Consider the following 12,278-nt stretch of genomic DNA (forward strand, 5'->3'; position numbering starts at 1 on the left):
CGTGCGGCCGTTAGAGCTCGGTGCGCCGCCGCGTCCTCTAGCAGGCACCGCCGCAACGTCTCGTTCGCGGCGTCCTCGACCTTCTTGAGCATCTCGAAGGAGTCGACTAAAGCCTTCTGCTTCACCGCGTTCTCCTCCAGGGTAGGCGCATCAGGGTCACCAGAAGACCATGACATGTCGGAGTTGTCGTCCTCTGCGGCTGAGGCGGCCGCCACCCTGTGGCGTTCCATCTCGGTGTCGAACGCTGCGTGGGCCGCCTGCTGCTCCTCTGCTTCCTTCTCCGCGTCAGCCAGGAACTTGACGTCCCTGACCGGGCCCAGGAGGTCGTCGGTGTTGTCGTCATCATCGAACTCCTTGTCGGAGCTCGAGGCTGGGGAAGGTGGAGTCGGAGGTGAAGGTGGAGGCGCGGCACAATTTCATTTAGAAAATACATAGGGCAATTGTAAAATAACCGTTCACAAATCACAACTTTATAACAGCTGAGAACCATCAGATAAGCACGCTATACAAATAAAAAAAATCCGATTAATATTAAAAGTAGGATATCACTAGACAAGCCTCGAGTTCCTCGACTGAAACCCCGCCTCAATTGCATGCCCATGTGCTCTACACGATGAACTGAAGCATATCGGTAACCATGCAAACATATTTCTTATGTTAACTAAAAAATTCTTGCCTCTTCTGCGGCAACGCGCGGGCATACTGCTAGTATATATATATATATATATATATATATATATATATATATATATATATATATATATATATATATATATATATATATATATATATATATATATATATATATATATTCATACTACACCTGGGTGTAGTTACACCCACGCGCGTTTCTCATAATCTAGAGAGTATCTACTATACCGAAGAGTATGCACATGTAGTATGAAGTATATAAGAATATTTTGGTAGTATTACTTTGCAGGCAGTATGTATATTCTTTTACGTAGACTCATTTTTTACGTATATGTATGCATGTATTTGTTATATATAGTGCAAACTACGTGCTCATTTATATTTTTTTCATCAAACTTGGTTTGGAATAACTTAGATATAGTGTAAGAACATACTCAAACCGATAAAGTATCTAATATACTTCCGCATGGTAGTATATTAGATATGGGTGTAGCTACACCCAGGGGTAGGAAGTATTTATCCTATATATATATATATATATATATATATATATATATATATATATATATATATATATTAATTGGTGTTAATCTAGGGTTTGCTAGCTGCTATATATAGAGCATGTTTTTATTAGATCGGGTTATAGCTAGTATAGGTTGGGGTTATGTGTTTTAATTAAGTAGGGTTTGATTAGCTAGGGTTAGTTATATATTGATGGGATTCGTAGCATAGAAAACAAAAAATTTCCTACCGCAAGAACGAAAAACAAGCCAAGATGCAATCTAAAAGATGGGAGCAACGAGAAGATCATGAGACTAACCCTCGAAAATTTCCAAAGCCTACGAGATTAGATCTCGTTGTTGCTGTAGTCGATCACTTGCCGCTTTCAAAAGCGCGTTGAAGATCTTGACGGTGCCACAATCGGGCAGCACCTCCGTACTCGGTCACACATTCGGTGTTGATGACGACGTCCTTCTCCTCGCTCCAGCGGGCAACGGAAGTACTAGATCCTCCTCGGAATCCCGGCAGCACGGCGGCGTGGTGGCGGTGGTGGTGGAGAACTCCGGTAGGGCTTGATACGCGTACAGCACGCGTCCGTTGGGAACCCCAAGAGGAAGGTGTGATGCGTACAGCGGCAAGTTTTCCCTCAGAAAGAAACCAAGGTTTATCGAACCGGGAGGAGCCAAGAAGCACGTTGAAGGTTGATGGCGGCGGGATGTAGTGTGGCGCAACACCGGAGATTCCGGCGCCAACGTGGAACCTGCACAACACAACCAAAGTACTTTGCCCCAACGAAACAGTGAGGTTGTCAATCTCACCGGCTTGCTTTAACAAAGGATTAGATGTATAGTGTGGATGATGATTGTTTGCAGAGAACAATAAAGAACAAGTATTGCAGTAGATTGTATTCGATGTAAAAGAATGGACCGGGGTCCACAGTTCACTAGAGGTGTCTCTCTCATAAGATAAATAGCATGTTGGGTGAACAAATTACAGTCGGGCAATTGACAAATAGAGAGAGCATAACAATGCACATACATGATATAATGAGTATTGTGAGATTTAATTGGGCATTACGACAAAGTACATAGACCGCTATCCGAGCATGCATCTATGCCTAAAAAGTCCACCTTCGGGTTATCATCCGAACCCCTTCCAGTATTAAGTTGCAAAACAACGGACAATTGCATTAAGTATGGTGCGTAATGTAATCAATAACTACATCCTCGGACATAGCATCAATGCTTTATCCCTAGTGGCAACAACACATCCACAACCTTAGAACTTTCTCGTCACTTGTCCCGGATTTAATGGAGGCATGAACCCACTATCGAGCATAAATACTCCCTCTTGGAGTTAAGAGTAAAAACATGGCCGAGCCTCTACTAATAACGGAGAGCATGCAAGATCATAAACAACACATAGGTAATAGATTGATAATCAACATAACATAGTATTCTCTATCCATCGGATCCCGACAAACACAACATATAGAATTATAGATAGATGATCTTGATCATGTTAGGCAGCTCACAAGATCCGACAATGAAGCACATGAGGAGAAGACGACCATCTAGCTACTGCTATGGACCCATAGTCCAGGGTGAACTACTCACTCATCACTCCGGAGGCGACCATGGCGGTGAAGATTCCTCCGGGAGATGATTCCCCTCTCCGGCGAGGTGCGGAGGCGATCTCCGGAATCCCCGAGATGGGATTGGCGGCGGCGTCTCGGTAAGGTTTTCCGTATCGTGGCTCTCGGTACCGGGGGTTTCGCGACGAAGGCTTTAAGTAGGCGGAAGGGCAACGCGGGGGCCACATGAGGGCCCCACACACCAGGGCCGCGCGGCCGGGGCCCGAGCCGCGCCGCCCTGTTGTGGCGGCGCCTCGTGGCCCCACTTCCTTTCCCCTCGGTCTTCCGGAAGCTTCGTGCAAAAATAGGACCCCGGGCGTTGATTTCGTCCAATTCCGAGAATATTTCCTTTGTAGGATTTCGAAACCAAAAACAGCGAGAAAACAAGAATCGGCTCTTCGGCATCTCATTAATAGGTTAGTGCCGGAAAATGCATAAATACGACATATAATGTGTATAAAACATGTAGATATCATAAATAATGTGGCATGGAACATAAGAAATTATCGATACGTCGGATACGTATCAGCATCCCCAAGCTTAGTTCCTGCTCGTCCCGAGCAGGTAAACGATAAGAAAGATAATTTCTGGAGTGACATGCCATCATAACCTTGATCATACTATTGTAAACATATGTAATGAATGCAGCGATCAAAACAGTGGTAATGACATGAGTAAACAAATGAATCATAAAGCAAATACTTTTCATGAATAGTACTTCAAGACAAGCATCAATAAGTCTTGCATAAGAGTTAACTCATAAAGCAATAAATCAAAGTAAAGGTATTGAAGCAACACGAAGGAAGATTAAGTTTCAGCGGTTGCTTTCAACTTGTAACATGTATATCTCATGGATATTGTCAATGTAAAGTAATATAACAAGTGCAATATGCAAGTATGTAGGAATCAATGCACGAGTTCACACAAGTGTTTGCTTCTTGAGGTGGAGAGAAATAGGTGAACTGACTCAACATAAAAGTAAAAGAAAGGCCCTTCGCAGAGGGAAGCATTGATTGCTATATTTGTGCTAGAGCTTTGGTTTTGAAAACAAGAAACAATTTTGTCAACGGTAGTAATAAAGCATATGTATTATGTAAATTATATCTTACAAGTTGCAAGCCTCATGCATAGTATACTAATAGTGCCCGCACCTTGTCCTAATTAGCTTGGACTACCGGGATCATCGCAATACACATGTTTTAACCAAGTGTCACAAAGGGGTACCTCTATGCCGCCTGTACAAAGGTCTAAGGAGAAAGCTCGCATTTTGGATTTCTCGCTTTTGATTATTCTCAACTTAGACATCCATACCGGGACAACATAGACAACAGATAATGGACTCCTCTTTAATGCATAAGCATGTAGAAACAATTAGTGTTCTCATATGAAATTGAGGATATATGTCCAAAACTGAAACTTCCACCATGATTCATGGCTTTAGTTAGCGGCCCAATGTTCTTCTCTAACAGTATGCATGCTCTAACCATTAAAGTGGTAGATCTCCCTTACTTCAGACAAGACGGACATGCATAGCAACTCACATGATATTCAACAAAGAGTAGTTGATGGCGTCCCCGGGAACATGGTTATCGCACAACAAGCAACTTAATAAGAGATAAAGTGCATAAGTACATATTCAATACCACAATAGTTTTTAAGCTATTTGTCCCATGAGCTATATATTGTAAAGGTAAAGAATGGAAATTTTAAAGGTAGCACTCAAGCAATTTACTTTGGAATGGCGGAGAAATACCATGTAGTAGGTAGGTATGGTGGACACAAATGGCATAGTGGTTGGCTCAAGGATTTTGGATGCATGAGAAGTATTCCCTCTCGATACAAGGTTTAGGCTAGCAAGGTTATTTGAAACAAACACAAGGATGAACCAGATGCAGCCAAACTCACATAAAAGACATATTGTAAACATTATAAGACTCTACACCGTCTTCCTTGTTGTTCAAACTCAATACTAGAAATTATCTAGACTTTAGAGAGACCAAATATGCAAACCAAATTCAGCAAGCTCTAGGTGTTTCTTCATTAATAGGTGCAAAGTATATGATGCAAGAGCTTAAACATGAGCACAACAATTGCCAAGTATCAAATTATTCAAGACATTTTAGAATTACTACATGTAGCATTTCCCGATTCCAACCATATAACAATTTAACGAAGAAGATTCAACCTTCGCCATGAATACTATGAGTAAAGCCTAAGGACATATTTGTCCATATGCAACAGCGGAGCGTGTCTCTCTCCCACACAATGAATGCTAGGATCCATTTTATTCAAACAAAACAAAAACAAAAACAAACCGACGCTCCAAGCAAAGCACATAAGATGTGATGGAATAAAAATATAGTTTCAGGGGAGGAACCTGATAATTTTGTCGATGAAGAAGGGGATGCCTTGGGAATCCCCAAGCTTAGACGCTTGAGTCTTTTTAGAATATGCAGGGGTGAACCACCGGGGCATCCCCAAGCTTAGATCTTTCACTCTCCTTGATGTATCATCTCCCTCTCTTGATCCTTGAAAACTTCCTCCACACCAAACTCGAAACAACTCATTAGAGGGTTAGTGCACAATAAAAATTAACATGTTCAGAGGTGACATAATCATTCTTAACACTTCTGGACATTGCATAAAGCTACTGGACATTAATGGAACAAAGAAATTCATCCACCATAGCAAAAGAGGCAATGCGAAATAAAAGGCAGAATCTGTGAAAACAGAACAGTCCATAAAGATGGATTTTATTGAGGCACCAGACTTGCTCAAATGAAAATGCCTAAATTTAATGAAAGTTGCGTACATATCTGAGGATCACGCACGTAAATTGTCATATTTTTCTGAGCTACCTACAGAGAGGCAGGTCGAAATTCGTGACAGCAAAGAAATCTGTTTCTGCGCAGTAATCCAAATCTAGTATGAACCTTACTATCAACGACTTTACTTGGCACAACAATGCACAAAACTAAGATAAGGAGAGGTTGCTACAGTAGTAAACAACTTCCAAGACTCCAATATAAAACAAAAATACTGTAGTAAAAACATGGGTTGTCTCCCATAAGCGCTTTTCTTTAACGCCTTTCAGCTAGGCGCAGAAAGTGTATATCAAGTATTATCAAGAGATGAAGCATCGACATCATAACTTGTTCTAATAATAGAATCAAAAGGTAACTTCATTCTCTTTCTAGGGAAGTGTTCCATACCTTTCTTGAGAGGAAATTGATATTTAATATTACCTTCCTTCATATCAATGATGGCTCCAACAGTTCGAAGAAAAGGTCTTCCCAATATAATGGGACAAGATGCGTTGCATTCAATACCCAAGACAACAAAATCAACGGGGACAAGGTTATTGTTAACAGTAATGCGGACATTATCAACTCTCCCCAAAGGTTTCTTTATAGCATTATCAACAAGATTAGCATCCAAATAACAATTTTTCAATGGTGGCAAGTCAAGCATATTATAGATTTTCTTAGGCATAACGGAAATACTTGCACCAAGATCACATAAAGCATTACAATCAAAGTTATTGACCTTCATATTAATGATGGGCTCCCAACCATCCTCTAGCTTTCTAGGAATAGAAGTTTCAAGTTTTAGTTTCTCTTCTCTAGCTTTTATGAGAGCATTTGTAATATGTTTTGTGAAAGCCAAATTTATAGCACTAGCATTGGGACTCTTAGCAAGTTTTTGTAAGAACTTTATAACTTCAGAGATGTGGCAATCATCAAAATCCAAACCATTACAATCTAAAGCAATGGGATCATCATCCCCAATGTTGGAAAAAATTTCAGCGGTTTTATCACAGGCGGTTTCAGCGGTTTTAGCGAGTTTCGAGCAATTGTGCGAGGCTTTGCATTAGAAGTGGAAACATTGCCAACACCAATTATTTTACCATTGATAGTAGGAGGTGCAGCAACATGTGGAGCATTAGCATTACTAGTGGTGGTAATAGTCCAAACTTTAGCTACATTATTCTCTTTAGCAAGTTTTTCATTTTCTTCTCTTTCCCACCTAGCATGCAATTCGGCCATCAATCTTATATTCTCATTAATTCTAACTTGGATGGAATTTGCTGTAGTAACAATCTTATTTTCAATATCCTTATTAGGCATAACTTTCGATTTCAAAAGATCAACATCAGAGGCAAGACTATCAACCTTAGAAGCGAGAATATCAATTTTATTGAGCTTTTCCTCAACAGATTTGTTAAAAGCGGTTTGTGTACTAATAAATTCTTTAAGCATAGCTTCAAGTCCAGGGGGTGTGTTCCTATTATTGTTGTAAGAATTCCCATAAGAATTAGCATAACCATTACCATTATTATAAGGATATGGCCTATAGTTATTACTAGAATTGTTCCGATAAGCATTGTTGTTGAAATTATTATTTTTAATGAAGTTTACATCAACATATTCTTCTTGAGCAACCAATGAAGCTAACGGAACATTATTAGGATCAACATTAGTCCTATCATTCATAAGCATAGACATAATAGCATCAATTTTATCACTCAAGGAAGAGGTTTCTTCGACAGAATTTACCTTCTTACCTTGTGGAGCTCTTTCAGTGTGCCATTCAGAGTAATTAATCATCATATTATCAAGGAGCTTTGTTGCTTCACCAAGAGTGATGGACATAAAGGTACCTCCAGCAGCTGAATCCAATAGGTTCCGCGAAGAAAAGTTCGATCCTGCATAAAAGGTTTGGATGATCATCCAAGTAGTCAGTCCATGGGTTGGGCAATTTTTAACCAAAGATTTCATTCTTTCCCAAGCTTGTGCAACATGTTCATTATCCAATTGTTTAAAATTCATTATACTACTCCTCAAAGATATAATTTTAGCAGGGGGATAATATCTACCAATAAAAGCATCCTTGCATTTAGTCCATGAATCAATACTATTCTTAGGCAGAGATAGCAAACAATCTTTAGCTCTTCCTCTTAAGGAGAAAGGAAACAATTTTAATTTTATAATGTCACCATCTACATCTTTATACTTTTGCATTTCACACAATTCAACAAAATTATTGAGATGGGCAGCGAGCATCATCAGAACTAACACCGAGAAAATTGCTCTTGCATAACAAGATTCGATAAAGCGAGGTTTAATTTCAAAGAATTCTCTTGTAGTAGCAGGTGGAGCAATAGGTGTGCATAAGAAATCATTATTATTTGTGGTTGTGAAGTCACACAACTTAGTATTTTCGGGAGTGGCCATTTTAGCAGTAGTAAATAAAGCAAACTAGATAAAATAAATGCAAGTAACTAATTTTTTTTGTCTTTTTGATATAGAGTGCAAGACGAGTAAATAAAGTAAAACTAGCAACTAATTTTTTTGTGTTTTGATATAATGCAGCAAACAAAGTAGTAAATAAAATAAAGCAAGACAAAAACAAAGTAAAGAGATTGGATTGTGGAGACTCCCCTTGCGAGCGTGTCTTGATCTCCCCGGCAACGGCGCCGGAAAATATGCTTGATACGCGTACGGCACGCGTCCGTTGGGAACCCCAAGAGGAAGGTGTGATGCGTACGGCGGCAAGTTTTCCCTCCGAAAGAAACCAAGGTTTATCGAACCGGGGAGGAGCCAAGAAGCACGTTGAAGGTTGATGGCGGCGGGATGTAGTGCGGCGCAACACCGGAGATTCCGGCGCCAACGTGGAACCTGCACAATACAACCAAAGTACTTTGCCCCAACGAAACGAGTGAGGTTGTCAATCTCACCGGCTTGTTGTAACAAAGGATTAGATGTATAGTGTGGATGATGATTGTTTGCGAGAGAACGATAAAGAACAAGTATTGCAGTAGATTGTATTCGATGTAAAAGAATGGACCGGGGTCCACGAGTTCACTAGAGGTGTCTCTCTCATAAGATAAATAGCATGTTGGGTGAACAAATTACGGTCGGGCAATTGACAAATAGAGAGAGCATAACAATGCACATACATGATATAATGAGTATTGTGAGATTTAATTGGGCATTACGACAAAGTACATAGACCGCTATCCGGCATGCATCTATGCCTAAAAGTCCACCTTCGGGTTATCATCCGAACCCCTTCCAGTATTAAGTTGCAAAACAACAGACAATTGCATTAAGTATGGTGCGTAATTTAATCAATAACTACATCCTCGGACATAGCATCAATGTTTTATCCCTAGTGGCAACAGCACATTGATACGTCTCCGACGTATCGATAATTTCTTATGTTCCATGCCACATTATTGATGATATCTACATGTTTTGTACACATTATATGTCATATTTATGCGTTTTCCGGAACTAACCTATTGACGAGATGCCGAAGGGCCGGTTCTCGTTTTCTGCTGTTTTTGGTTCCGAAATCCTAGTAAGGAAATATTCTCGGAATCGGACGAAATCAAGGCCCGAGCATCCTATTTTTCCACGAAGCTTCCGGAACACCCGAGAGTCGCCGAGAGGGGCCACTCGGGCCCCCGGATGACAGGGCGGCGCGGCCTAGGGGGCGCGCCCCTAGTGTGTCACCGCCTCGTCGCCTCCCGACTCCGCCTCTTCGCCTATATAAAGGTCCCCGACCTAAAACACGATACGGAAAAAGCCACGGTACGAGAAACCTTCCGGAGCCGCCGCCATCGCGAAGCCAAGATGCGGGGGACAAGAGTCTCTGTTCCGGCACGCCGCCCGGGACGGGGAAGTGTCCCCGGAAGGCTCCTCCATCGACACCACCGCCATCTTCATCAACGCTGCTTGTCTCCCATGAGGAGGGAGTAGTTCTCCATCGAGGCTAAGGGGCTGTACCGGTAGCTATGTGGTTCATCTCTCTCCTATGTACTTCAATACAATAATCTCATGAGCTGCCTTACATGATTGAGATTCATATGATGATGCTTGTAATCTAGATGTCATTATGCTAGTCAAGTGGGTTTTACTTATGTGATCTCCAGGAGACTCCTTGTCCCACGTGTGTAAAGGTGACGGTGTGTGCACCGTGTGGGTCTCTTCGGCTATATTTCACAGAATACTTATTCACTGTTATGAATGACATAGTGAAGTGCTTATTTATATCCCTTTATGATTGCAATGTGTTTTGTATCACAATTTATCTGTGTGCTACTCTATTGATGTTATTAAAGTAGTTTATTCCTCCTGCACGGTGTAATGGTGACAGTGTGTGCATCGTGTAGTACTTGGCGTAGGCTATGATTGTGATCTCTTGTAGATTATGAAGTTAACTATTGCTATGATAGTATTGATGTGATCTATTCCTCCTTTCGTAGTGTGAAGGTGACGAGTGTGCATGCTATGTTAGTACTTGGTTTGGTTATGTTGATCTGTCATGCACTCTAAGGTTATTTAAACATGAACATCGAATATTGTGGAGCTTGTTAACTCCGGCATTGAGGGTTCGTGTAATCCTACACGGTTAGTGGTGTTCATCATCCAACAAGAGAGTGTAGAGTCTAGCATCTATCTATTTATTCTGTTATGTGATCAATGTTGAGAGTGTCCACTAGTGAAAGTATGATCCCTAGGCCTTGTTCCTAAATACTTGCTACCATTTGCTTGTTTCTTGTTTTCTCGCATCCGTACTTCCTGCAATATTACCACCATCAACCACACGCCGAGCAAACACTTTTACGGTGCCGTTGCTACTTGCTTATATTTATTCATACCACATGTATTTCACTATCTCTTCGCCGAACTAGTGCACCTATTAGGTTTGTTGGGGACACAAGAGACTTCTTGCTTTGTGGTTGCGGGGTTGCATGAGAGGGATATCTTTGACCTCTTCCTCCACGAGATCGATAAACCTTGGGTGATCCACTTAAGGGAAACTTGCTGCTGTTCTACAAACCTCTGCTCTTGGAGGCCCAACACTGTCTACAAGAATAGAAGCACCCGTAGACATCAAGCTCTTTTCTGGCGCAGTTGCCGGGGAGGAAAGGTAAAAGGCATTCATACTCCGGTTCCAGGTAAAGTACTTTTCTATTGCTGTTGTGTGTGTGTTCGAAGCTATTTCCTTTAGATCCTGCAATTGCATCTTTTTGTTTCTTGTTTACACTAGTTTGGCATAATGGACAACAATGAGCTTCTTATTCTATTTCACGATTTAAGACATGGATGGTTTGATGCGAAAATTAAAAAACCCATGGAACATATTAGTATGAACACTTTGAATACCATTGTTGCTAATGATATAGAAAGTTCTAAGATTGGGGAAGCTGGTTCTGATGAGCATGATCTTTTTAGTCCCCCAAGCATTGAGGAGAAAATTTACTTTGATGATGCTTTGCCTCCTATTTATGATGATTATAATGATAGTAGTCTTTTAGAACCGCCTGTTATGGAGGATAAATTTGATTATGATTACAATATGCCTCCTATATTTGATGATGAGAATAATAATGATAGCTACTTTGTTGAATTTGCTCCTACTATTACCAATAAAATTGACTATGCTTATGTGGAGGGTAATGATACTTTTATGCATGTGAATAAAGATGTTTTATGTGATACTTATATTGTTGAGTTTGCTCATGATGCTACTGGATATTATTATGAGAGAGGAAAATATGGTTGTAGAAATTTTCATGTTACTAAAATGCCTCTCTATGTGCTGAATTTTTTGAAGCTACACTTGTTCTATCTTCCTATGCTTGTTACTTTGCTCCTCATGAACTTGTTTATTTACAAGACTCCTACGCATAGGAAGCATGTTAGACTTAAAATTTGTTTTGAATTTGCCTCTTGATGCTCTCTTTTGCTTCAACTACTATTTCTTGCGAGTGCATCATTAAAACTGCTGAGCCCATCATAATAATGGCTATAAAGAAAGAACTTCTTGGGAGATAACCCATGTGTTTATTTTGCTACAGTACTTTTATTTTGTATTTGAGTCTTGGAAGTTGTTACTACTGTAGCAACCTCTCCTTATCTTATTTTTATTTCATTGTTGTGCCAAGTAAAGTCTTTGATAGTAAGGTTCATACTAGATTTGGATTACTTGCGTGAGAACAGATTTCTTTCTTCGTCACGAATGCTGGGCCTAATTCTATGTAGGTAACTCGAGAAAATTATGCCAATTTACGTGAGTGATCCTCAGATATTTACGCAACTTTCATTCAATTTGAGCATTTTCATTTGAGCAAGCAATAAAATTCGTCTTTACGGACTGTTCTGTTTTGACAGATTCTGCCTTTTATTTCGCATTGCTTCTTTTGCTATGTTGGATGGATTTCTTTGTTCCATTAACTTCCAGTAGCTTTATGCAATGTCCAGAAGTGTTAAGAATGATTGTGTCACCTCTGAACATGTTAATTTTTATTATGCACTAACCCTCTAATGAGTTTGTTTCGAGTTTGGTGTGGAGGAAGTTTTCAAGGGTCAAGAGAAGAGGATGATATACTATGATCAAGAAAAGTGAAAGCTCTAAGCTTGGGGATGCCCCCGTGGTTCATCCCTGCATATTTTAAGAAGACTCAAGCATCTAAGCTTGGGGA

This window comes from Lolium rigidum, chromosome 7, assembly GCF_022539505.1.
Source record: "Lolium rigidum isolate FL_2022 chromosome 7, APGP_CSIRO_Lrig_0.1, whole genome shotgun sequence".
In the NCBI taxonomy this organism is placed as follows: Eukaryota; Viridiplantae; Streptophyta; class Magnoliopsida; order Poales; family Poaceae; genus Lolium; species Lolium rigidum.